The following is a 10,119-nucleotide window of genomic DNA, read 5'->3' as shown; positions in this document are numbered from 1 at the left end:
CCCATTTCTATTCTACTCAAATATCATAAAATATAACCAAGATTGCAATGCTTGTTTAAACAACAACATTATGCAGGGAGCATGGCTATCAAATTGTTTTGATATTCAAATAATTTAGGACATGCAAAATAAGACAGAGTTCAAATTTGAAATCAAATAGTAAATTCAAACCAGAAAATAAAAACAGAAAATTTAAAAAGGAAAAAGAGAGGGAAAGCTTTACCTGTCCACCGAAGCAGGCCGCAGCAGCCCAAGCCATCACCAGAGCAGCCCAGCATCGGAGCCCAACGACCAAGCCCACCAGTAGTCCAGCCCACGTCCAAATACCGTTTCGCGTGCGTCAAAAATCGTGCGTGAGGAAAAACATTTTGTCGTCGTCGTCTCCGAGCTCGACAGCGCGGAGGAGCCAGTAGGCCACGATCTCGTCGACGATAAGCTTGCCCCGGACGTCGCCAGACACTCAGAACCACGCCCAACCTCTCTCGCGTCCGAGCTTATCCGCGGACGAGGAGATCCTTGCCAGCTAGAAGCTTCCAGAGACTGCCACCTACCGACCATGGCCGTCGTCGTGTCAAGGCCACAGGGCTTCCCTTGCCCTATAAATAGGTGGAGAGCATCGCCGTGCACGCCTTGTTCATCTCCTCCACTCCATCTCTCCTCAGACACCTTCTATCTCTCATACGCATCCACTCTCTGTCGCCGGAGTTGAAGACGAAGCCGACGGAGGAGGCCACCTCAGCCTCCGGCGCGTGGTCCAAGAGGAGCGCCTGGACTCAAGGAGCACCCTGGAGGAGCAGGGCATCAAGGGGAGCAAGGAATCTGCTCAATTTCGGCGTTCCCTTCCGCATCAGTTCGTCGGGAGATCGCCAATCGCCATCGTCTCCGTCGACCATCGCCGGAGCCGACCATACCTTGAGCTTTAGGGTAAGCATACGCATCTGTAGAGCTAGATCTCGCATCCTAGAACCTCCTGTAGCCTCTGATTCGATCCTCGCCGGAGTAGCACCGCCGCAGAGCTCGTCGTCGGCGACGCTCCGATGATTCCCTCGTGAAACCACCACCACCATTCGATTCGCCTTGCAGTACTCGTTCGGAAAATCCTATTCGCGCGTCCTGGGAGGCCCTGTAGCGTAGCGCCGCCGTGAATTGGTCGCCGGCGTTTAACCGCCGGCAACGCCAGCGTGGCGGTGGGGGCCTCGAGCACTAGTTGACTGGTCGTTGCCATCGTGGCAACTGACCTAGTCAATGGCCCCACTCGTCAGTCGCAGTAGCTAGGGTGTGAACCGGTACGTTTAGTATTTTTGCTTTAATTTAAATTCCAGGAAAATACTGAAACTTTGCCAAAATAAATAAAATTCATTTCAACTCAGAAAAATATGAATAATATATCAAAATGCTCACAAAAATAAACTCTATTCAAATAAAATATAAAATAAAAATGTGTGTCAAAATAAAATTCACTTATTTTTAACTTTATTAATTATGCCATTTCAATTATTTAACATACAATTTGAATTCAATAATTAATGAAGTTTCAAAACTTAAATCTTAACTATTCAGTAACTAAGTAAAATGTTAAGATTAATTTTATTTACCATATTTGCATTAATTTAATTATTAGTGGTAATTCATAAACCCTAATTTGCAAATTACTATTTTCTATTTTCTTTAAATAGTAATAACTCAAGAAAATATTATAAGCCAATATTATTTTGGTAAATCAAAACTTATTTACTTAAACATCTTTAGTTAACAAGTTAATTATTTTAAAACCCTAATAACAATTATTAAACTCTGATTCTTAATGAAACCTAAATAGAAGTTGCTCTAATTATTAATTCTTGTGGAAAATTAATAAAATGTTAAACCATTACTAATTTTGATTCAAAGTAATTAGTAACCACAACTCTATTTATCAATTATTATTTTAGGAGTTGTACCATAACTTAGAAACCCTAGTTTTAATTTAAGTAAGACATTGATCTCATTATTTCATGTGTTCATCCATAGTAGTTGCAAACCTAAAACCCTAAGGATTTAACCCATGTGATCATTACACTTTAGTAGTAACTCTAAAACCCTAGTTGCTTATCACATGTGATCATGTGAATATCACCTTACCTAGAGAACCTTATTATATGACCAACAAATACAAGTCATGATCCACCAACATAGAACCAATTCACATGAGATTATCATTTCATGTTCCTATTCTTAATTAAAACCTATATGATTCACTAGTATCACCTAGGTATAAACCCTAGCTTGTTACCGCATGTTAGCACCATTGATCATCAATCCTATATACCATCCCATTAGGATCAACCTCAACCATCAAACCCTAGTAGAACTATTATGATAAACCCTAGCACCAACCTTGTGTAGCAATTCACATCACATGCTCCTATTCAACTAAACCCTACTTAGGAAATGATAAGTCACATAGCTTAGAAACTATTAGTGATTATTTAGTGAAGCAAATGAGAAACCATAGTAAACCCTAGTAGCTAATTTATAGAACCATCTCAATAACCATCCTTTGATATGATACCATAATCAACCATAGTAATAAACCTGCCCATACTTGTTGTATATAGAACCAATTCAACTTAAGAACCCAACTAGTTCCTATCCAAGAACTAAATGAATTCAATAATAAACCCTAGAAAGCCATAGCACCTATATATAATAGTTCATATTCTTAATTAACCTGTTCTTCAACAGTTATTCTTTTGAAGTACAAATGTTAGTCAAACCCTAGAAGCCATAGTTCTTATTTGAAATACTTATTAGTTCTTAAACAACATGTTCTTCAAAAATTATTCTTTTGAAGTATAGCATAAGTAATCATCAACCATGTCCTGTAGAACTTAAAATTGACAACTGTTCTTTATATATTGTTCCACCACTATTCTTTATGTGTATGATTATTATGATGTCTTATATCACTTGGTTATGATGCTAATATAACCAAACCCTAATAAGAACCTTGTTTGAGAACCATTCTAAAAGTGCAACCAACCCTAAAGAAATCTTTACAACTCATACATCCTAAATCATCGAGGTTAGGTTACGCTCGGGACGATTGCATCTCATACTATGCATTATAGCATCTTTGCCAGTTCTTTAAACATTGTCCTTACCGGACGATGATGGTATTTCAGAATTTGGAGTTATCACATATCGAAGCTTTTGCCTGCATAATCTTGCAGTCAAGAAAGGCAAGTTCATCGCTTGCTCATGTCATTTGATTATTTTTATCAAACTATATGCAAAGTACTATACTTATCACTCATGCATTGAAAAGCAAAGTATCATTTTACAATTATGAATATGACTATGTGGTGGGCAATGGAACCATGGTATGTGTTGATATGGTGGAGGTTCCATTGCAATGGGTTATATCACCCTAGGATTAATTACCAATGCCGTCCAGTGATTCTAGCGCCGTACATATCGCGTTATCCATAAGATCTATAATGGCTCTGGGGAAGTTAGCTGTATCTTTTCCCTTCTGCACGCCAACGGATTGGTAGAGCCGGCGGGGTGTTGGAGGCACTGCCGTAGGTTGGGGTAGCCTTTTAAATCCCCATCCATTAGTGATGATGGCTCTACGATCTATGAGGGATTGTCCGGAGTACACCATGAGTAAAGCCGTATTATCGGGGGAAGTCTACTGGAGGTGTACGGTTGGACAAAAGGGTGGGTTTGCAGGGTCGCGGAGAAGGCAGTGATTGGCTTGGATCTTATACTGGGCCTCACACCAAAGGAAGTGTGGACGAGCTGAGGACATACTCTCAGCCGGCAACATGGTTAAGATCTCTTGTGGGGTAAAGTAACGCACCTCTGCAGAGGGTATCAAGAATTGTGACTGTCACTCCCTGTTCCGGGAAGGGAACTGCGAACGCGGCAGGAAAGGAACTCCACGAAGTTCTAGTCAACATATGAAGACTGATGGGCATAGTTTTCAGAATAAAATAAACCTTTTGAAGAAATGATTACAAAAACTTGCATTGGCCTATGACTTTATGGTCTATGGCTGTAGCTAGTGCATGATACACCTATTTCCTAATATGAACTTGCTGAGTACGCTCGTACTCATTCTATCTCGTTTGAACCCCCTTCTTAGATCAATGCACCGAAGGAGAAACTACCGTGGAACTCGAAGACAAAGGAGTCAACTGCAACAAGATGAAGAATTCAATCAAAGGAGTCAATGGAGTCAACTTCTGCATCAGCTAAAATGGAAACCTAGACTAGTAATAGAAGGGAACCTTTCCCTAATCCTAGCACCTAAGTAGCTAGATTTCTATAGCAAGCCAAATAGCTCTTAAGCTTGAGTTAGCAACAAGTTAGACTACGAGTCGTTCTTCTGGAGTTTATTTGAAATTTTACCTCACTGTAAAGTAGGAGGCTGTGTGGATCTCATGTAAACAGTTCGTGTGTACTTCTATAGACATACCTTGGACTCGCATATGTTTCTGTTGTACCACTCTGAGAGATGTAATATGAGTGGAACGGTGTTTCACTTGTGTTATGTCAACGACTTGTGTACTACACCATGCAGTGGTACGCTGGGTCACCGCAGCTGGTATCAGAGCAAATGCTTTGACCCTAGGATTAAAACCCTTTAAAGGAGACCTATAGGTTTGGTAGTGTCTATAGGAAGTTGTCTTAGCCAAACCAACTATTCTTTTGACTTGAGATGGGTATTCACTTGAGAATAATCCTAACACACTTGAGTCAATCTTTCTTATCTATCTTTCTTAAGTAAAGTTAGTTAGTTATCTTGCTTCATTCCAAATAATTAGAACACCATTGGAGCTTAAGATAATGGATGGTAGTAGACCACAGTTGGTATACAACACATGGTAGTCCAAAGAGAGGATACAACCATAAGGAAGATATCCTATTGGAATATGTATACCAAGTTATGTTATAGTTAAGTAGGAGTCATTTAAAATGTAATGACTGATGTTAAGTAAGGGAGATAAGTTATATAAGGTAGTATATGCCTATGATGAGTCAATCATAGGAGGTAAGGAAGAGAGATAGGAGTATATAAGTCTACTTTTCATGGTAGAGTTGGTAATCATATATGATTCACTTGAGAGTCATGATGTGATGGAGTAGACCATCATATGTATGATAACAAAAGGAGGATAAGGAGTAGGATTTAAGGAATAGTTCGAAAGCTTAGGCCTTAAAATCCTAATAACTGTACCAAGTATGTTAGAACCATAGTCCTTAATTTAAAGAAGGCTTATTTAGAGCATATCACATAGAGAAATCCTAGAGTGATAGGTGGTATATTCTGAACAATCATGTGTTTAGAGTAGACATGTTAGAACTAATTGTATTATAGGAAGTAGTCCTCAATAGCACATATATATGGTATACTATTTTGTTAGTACTTCCAAAGAAAACTAGGTTAACTCCAACTACCCCAAGCCATTTTGTTTCAAGTTTGTCTCATTGCAAATGTGCAATTAAGATAAATGTTGAGACAAATAGTAGAAATTCACGTATTCGTGCTAAGTATCACAACCTAAACCTATCTTATGTGGTGTTATATACTACACATCTGATCCTGATGTTTAGGGATGTCTTACCCAACTACTATATTCAGGCATATAAGGATGTGTATTATAAGCACAAAGCTGGATCTTCTTGGATTTTATTGGATTTTCATTGATTGACTAGATCCATACATGAAGTTTGACTTTGATATGCAAATGCATGTTGCAATATCAAGCTCTTACTTGATGTTATAGGTCTAGAGGGTAAAGGTATTCGTGTGAGGAAGTGACGAATTCTGAAGATTTTGAAGTCAAGATGAAGGTTCACTAGAAGAAGGAAGTCAAGTTGTGGGAAGCAACCACAACAATCTGAAGGAAGGACCAATCAAACTCACTTTTATCCTTAATCAAGGATTACTTCAGCAGGGAAGTACCATCAAAGTGAGAAAAATAGTGAATATGGAGTAGTAGAAGTAGAGTCATATTCCTTATGGAAGAAGGGAATGCAAGTGAAGTCACTTACAATACTATTTTCATAGTGTCAACAAGTGGTTATCTTAAAAAACAAACCCTAGAAGAAGGAAAATAGACAAGTGAAGTCACAGCTGGTATCATAATACCGCAGCTGATATAGGATAACCATGAAGAGAAAGAATGTAAAGTGAGGTATATCTTAACTAAAACTATGTAAGTAGCCACAGCTGGTAGGTAGATATTGCCTAAAACCATAACATAGCCCACAACTGGTATCCAATAAGTCACATCTGGTACTAGGTAGTCTGCAGCTGGTACCAGATAGCCCACAGCCTGAACATTTCTTTGCCCTAAAAGAAAGGGGGATTCCGCAGCTCGTATTTCACAGCTGGTATCTCGTGGTTGGTAAATATTTAGTCGGAGGATTCATAATGGATACCCACAACTGTGTGGATACACCACAAAGAATTCTTCGTGAGACTTTAGAAAAGTACAAAATATAAACCAGACTTAAACCAACTACCTAACCTTGGAGTTTAATGATTAGAAGAAAGGAAGTTTGAAGATCATTAGTAAACTCCAAGGGGGAGAGGAAGGCTGAATGAGAAGTATTAAAATATGATTTGAAGTATGAATGACGAAGAAGAAGGTCTGAACTGAAAGGAAGTCCGATCTTATTTTTATAAGGTTGTTGGGAACTACCCATATAAAAGTACTCTCAGGAGGTTGTCAGACCAGAAGCCGAGGTTCATATCTCGGGGAAGTAAGGGTTAGACCTTAACTTGAGTGGGTAATTGTAATTACTCGAAACCAAGAGCACTTAAGTAAGCTTAAGATAATGAAGTTGGATGAAGATGTCGGAGGACAATCAAAGCCTAAGAAAACAAAGACTGAAGGTATTAATCATACCAAAACATAAGCCTATTAGAAAGATTCCTTTCATGGAACCTAAAGAAACCAAAAGGAAGATAACTAGCAGAAACTAGAAGCCATGATTGGATGGACTAAATGAGTCTAATCCATTCGTAGGACTAAACCACCAGGACCATGCATATTGTAAATACCTTACGAAGTACCATCACTTTCATTATGGTAGTAAGGGACAACAATACCTTACCTTAAATAATTCTTTTAGAATTAAGGTTTGGACATCGCAGCTGGTACACCATAGTGCCATATTACATCGCAGCTGGATTATCGCAGCTGGTAGGACCAAGTTTTAAGTACCCAAATAGGAAGATGTCACCACAACCATTAGTAACGTCCATTAACATAAGAAGATGTCCTAATCCAAGAATCTTTGGAGAGTAAGCCTATAAGCTTAGAGTGTTGGAAGAAATCATAGAATTTAAGAAAGTATCTGTGCCAGACATCAGAAGACTCCAGGAAGGATCTGGACAAGGGATATATTCCACAATATCTAGTGTGATCACCATGGAGTTGAAGGATGGTGATCTGTTCAAGACATTTCAACATTCCGAAACATGAGAGCGTTCGAACTTCGGGACGAAGTTCAGTTTAAGGGGGAGAGGCTATAATATCCCAGGTTTAGAGGCAATAAAATGAGAGAACACCAAAGTGTGCATTGCATTCATGCATAGAAAATCCGGGGAATTTTTGCGCTTTCAAATAAAACTTACCACAATAACTGAAGTTTCACTTGACTTGCTAGAATTGAAGTAGATCATCAAGTCAAGCGCTATAAACTTCACTGTAATCTTTGCTAAAACCTTATTTTGGGTAGAGATGATTTGATCTATGGGCTAGATCAAATAGAAGTAGATTTACCACAAACAACACCTTAAGTAAGGATCAACTACAAGATCGTATAAAGGATCTCAACCTGACATTTCTTACAACAACACATGAATAATTATTCAACTATAAATCAAAGAACACAATTAATTAAGAAACTATTCTTTACTTATCTTATCCATGTCTTCTACTAAATAAATGTTCATACCATGAGTCACATGGTATATCTTTTCAACTACAATAATTGAATCCATGTCAAGGACATTCAAATTTATTCTTAATTAACTTTGACATTCCAACCTTGTTTCCCAACTCCTACCATTAAACCTAGAGAAAGGAGAGAACTATTCATATGCTTATATTATGCATTCAATAGAACCTAACTAAATATTTAAACCTTGTCCAAGGGAGGTAATTGTTGATACTAATTAATGATACAAGAAATAAAGTCAAGTATTAAACCCTACTTGACCTAGCTAACACTTGATGGTAAGCAAGAACCTATTCTTCTAGTAATTATAGAGAGGCAAGTGTTGTGATCATTACAACTTGGTAATGATCATAAATCCTAGAGGAACCCTACCTATTCAGAAGAGCTCAACCTAAAGAGGTATACTCAGGTATATGGACTTATACTGAATCTTGGAGATAGAATCATAACTCACCAATGAATTGTTATGCAGCCAATACTTTGATCATTACAAATTGGGTGATGATCACAAACCCTAAGAATCTAAGTGAATGTGAGGAGAGAAGTATTAAAAAGAGAGATTAGTGATGAATAAGTGGATCATGTCTAATGCATGATCTTACCTAAATAAATTGAGATGATAAGTTAAACCTACATATGTGATGTATAGATCCCATTCTTCTCATGAAAAATAAGTAACTCATTAGTAGTTAACCAAACCCATACTCATGCCTTATGTAGAGTAGTTATGATATTAGTTTAAAACCCTGCTTATCCAAACACTTGAGACAAACCTAGTATTTCCTTGATACAATAATTCTACCTAAGTGAGAAGGATAACCCTAGCCACTAAAACATGATCAAAGCTTGTACCATATCTTAATCCTAGTTGTGTATCACATTGGTGATCATAACTAAAACCCTAGGCCATATTTGAATTCCAATCCAAGCATCACTTTGGATCATAAGTAAAACCTACCATGCCTCATGCCATTTATACTTAAATTTAGTGAAGATTATGCAAAAACTCTAAACCCTTTCACATAGGATCCACCCCACATCAAATATTGTTTCCTAACTTGTGTATCCTGTATCACAAGTATAAACCAAGTCATATATACCTAAAGACTAGATTCCATTTGGATAGTAGAGTAAAACTAATAACTAATTCCACTTTGATTTCCAATTACCTTGCATAGTTACCCAAAAGGAATATTGTGTCATAATTGAATCATCACCTTAGAAAGTGAATTGACTATGAGGAGTGTAGAATCTATCCTAAGTAATTCCAGCCAGAATTTGCTAAGCAAGATTAGTGAATATGGTGTTGATCCAACCACTCTTCTTAAACCCTAGAAATATTTATTCACATAAAATCATGAACCAACCCCATTCTCATTACCATTTATTTTAAACTCTAACCTTAATTAAAATCTATGTGAACCTCACTATTGTTAAGAACACTAGTTAAACCTAATAATATTTTCACCAGTCACATGTTATCAAATTCCAAACCATTTAAATAATTTGGTTTCTAAATAAAAGAGAATTGAGGTAAATACTTAAACCCATTTCTATTCTACTCAAATATCATAAAATATAACCAAGATTGCAATGCTTGTTTAAACAACAACATTATGCAGGGAGCATGGCTATCAAATTGTTTTGATATTCAAATAATTTAGGACCTGCAAAATAAGACAGAGTTCAAATTTGAAATCAAATAGTAAATTCACACCAGAAAATAAAAATAGAAAATTTAAAAAGGAAAAAGAGAGGGAAAGCTTTACCTGTCCATCGAAGCAGGCCGCAGCAGCCCAAGCCAGCACCAGAGCAGCCCAGCATCGGAGCCCAACGACCAAGCCCACCAGTAGTCCAGCCCACGTCCAAATACCGTTTCGCGTGCGTCAAAAATCGTGCGTGAGGAAAACATTTCGTCGTCGTCGTCTCCGAGCTCGACAGCGCGGAGGAGCCAGTAGGCCACGATCTCGTCGACGATAAGCTTGCCCCGGACGTCGCCAGACACTCAGAACCACGCCCAACCTCTCTCGCGTCCGAGCTTATCCGCGGACGAGGAGATCCTTGCCAGCTAGAAGCTTCCAGAGACTGCCACCTACCGACCATGGCCGTCGTCGTGTCAAGGCCACAGGGCTTCCCTTGGCCTATAAATAGGTGGAGAGC

This window comes from Lolium perenne, chromosome 2 (assembly GCF_019359855.2).
Source record: "Lolium perenne isolate Kyuss_39 chromosome 2, Kyuss_2.0, whole genome shotgun sequence".
In the NCBI taxonomy this organism is placed as follows: Eukaryota; Viridiplantae; Streptophyta; class Magnoliopsida; order Poales; family Poaceae; genus Lolium; species Lolium perenne.
The sequence above is the reverse complement of the archived record's forward strand: the minus strand, read 5'-3'. Positions refer to the sequence as shown.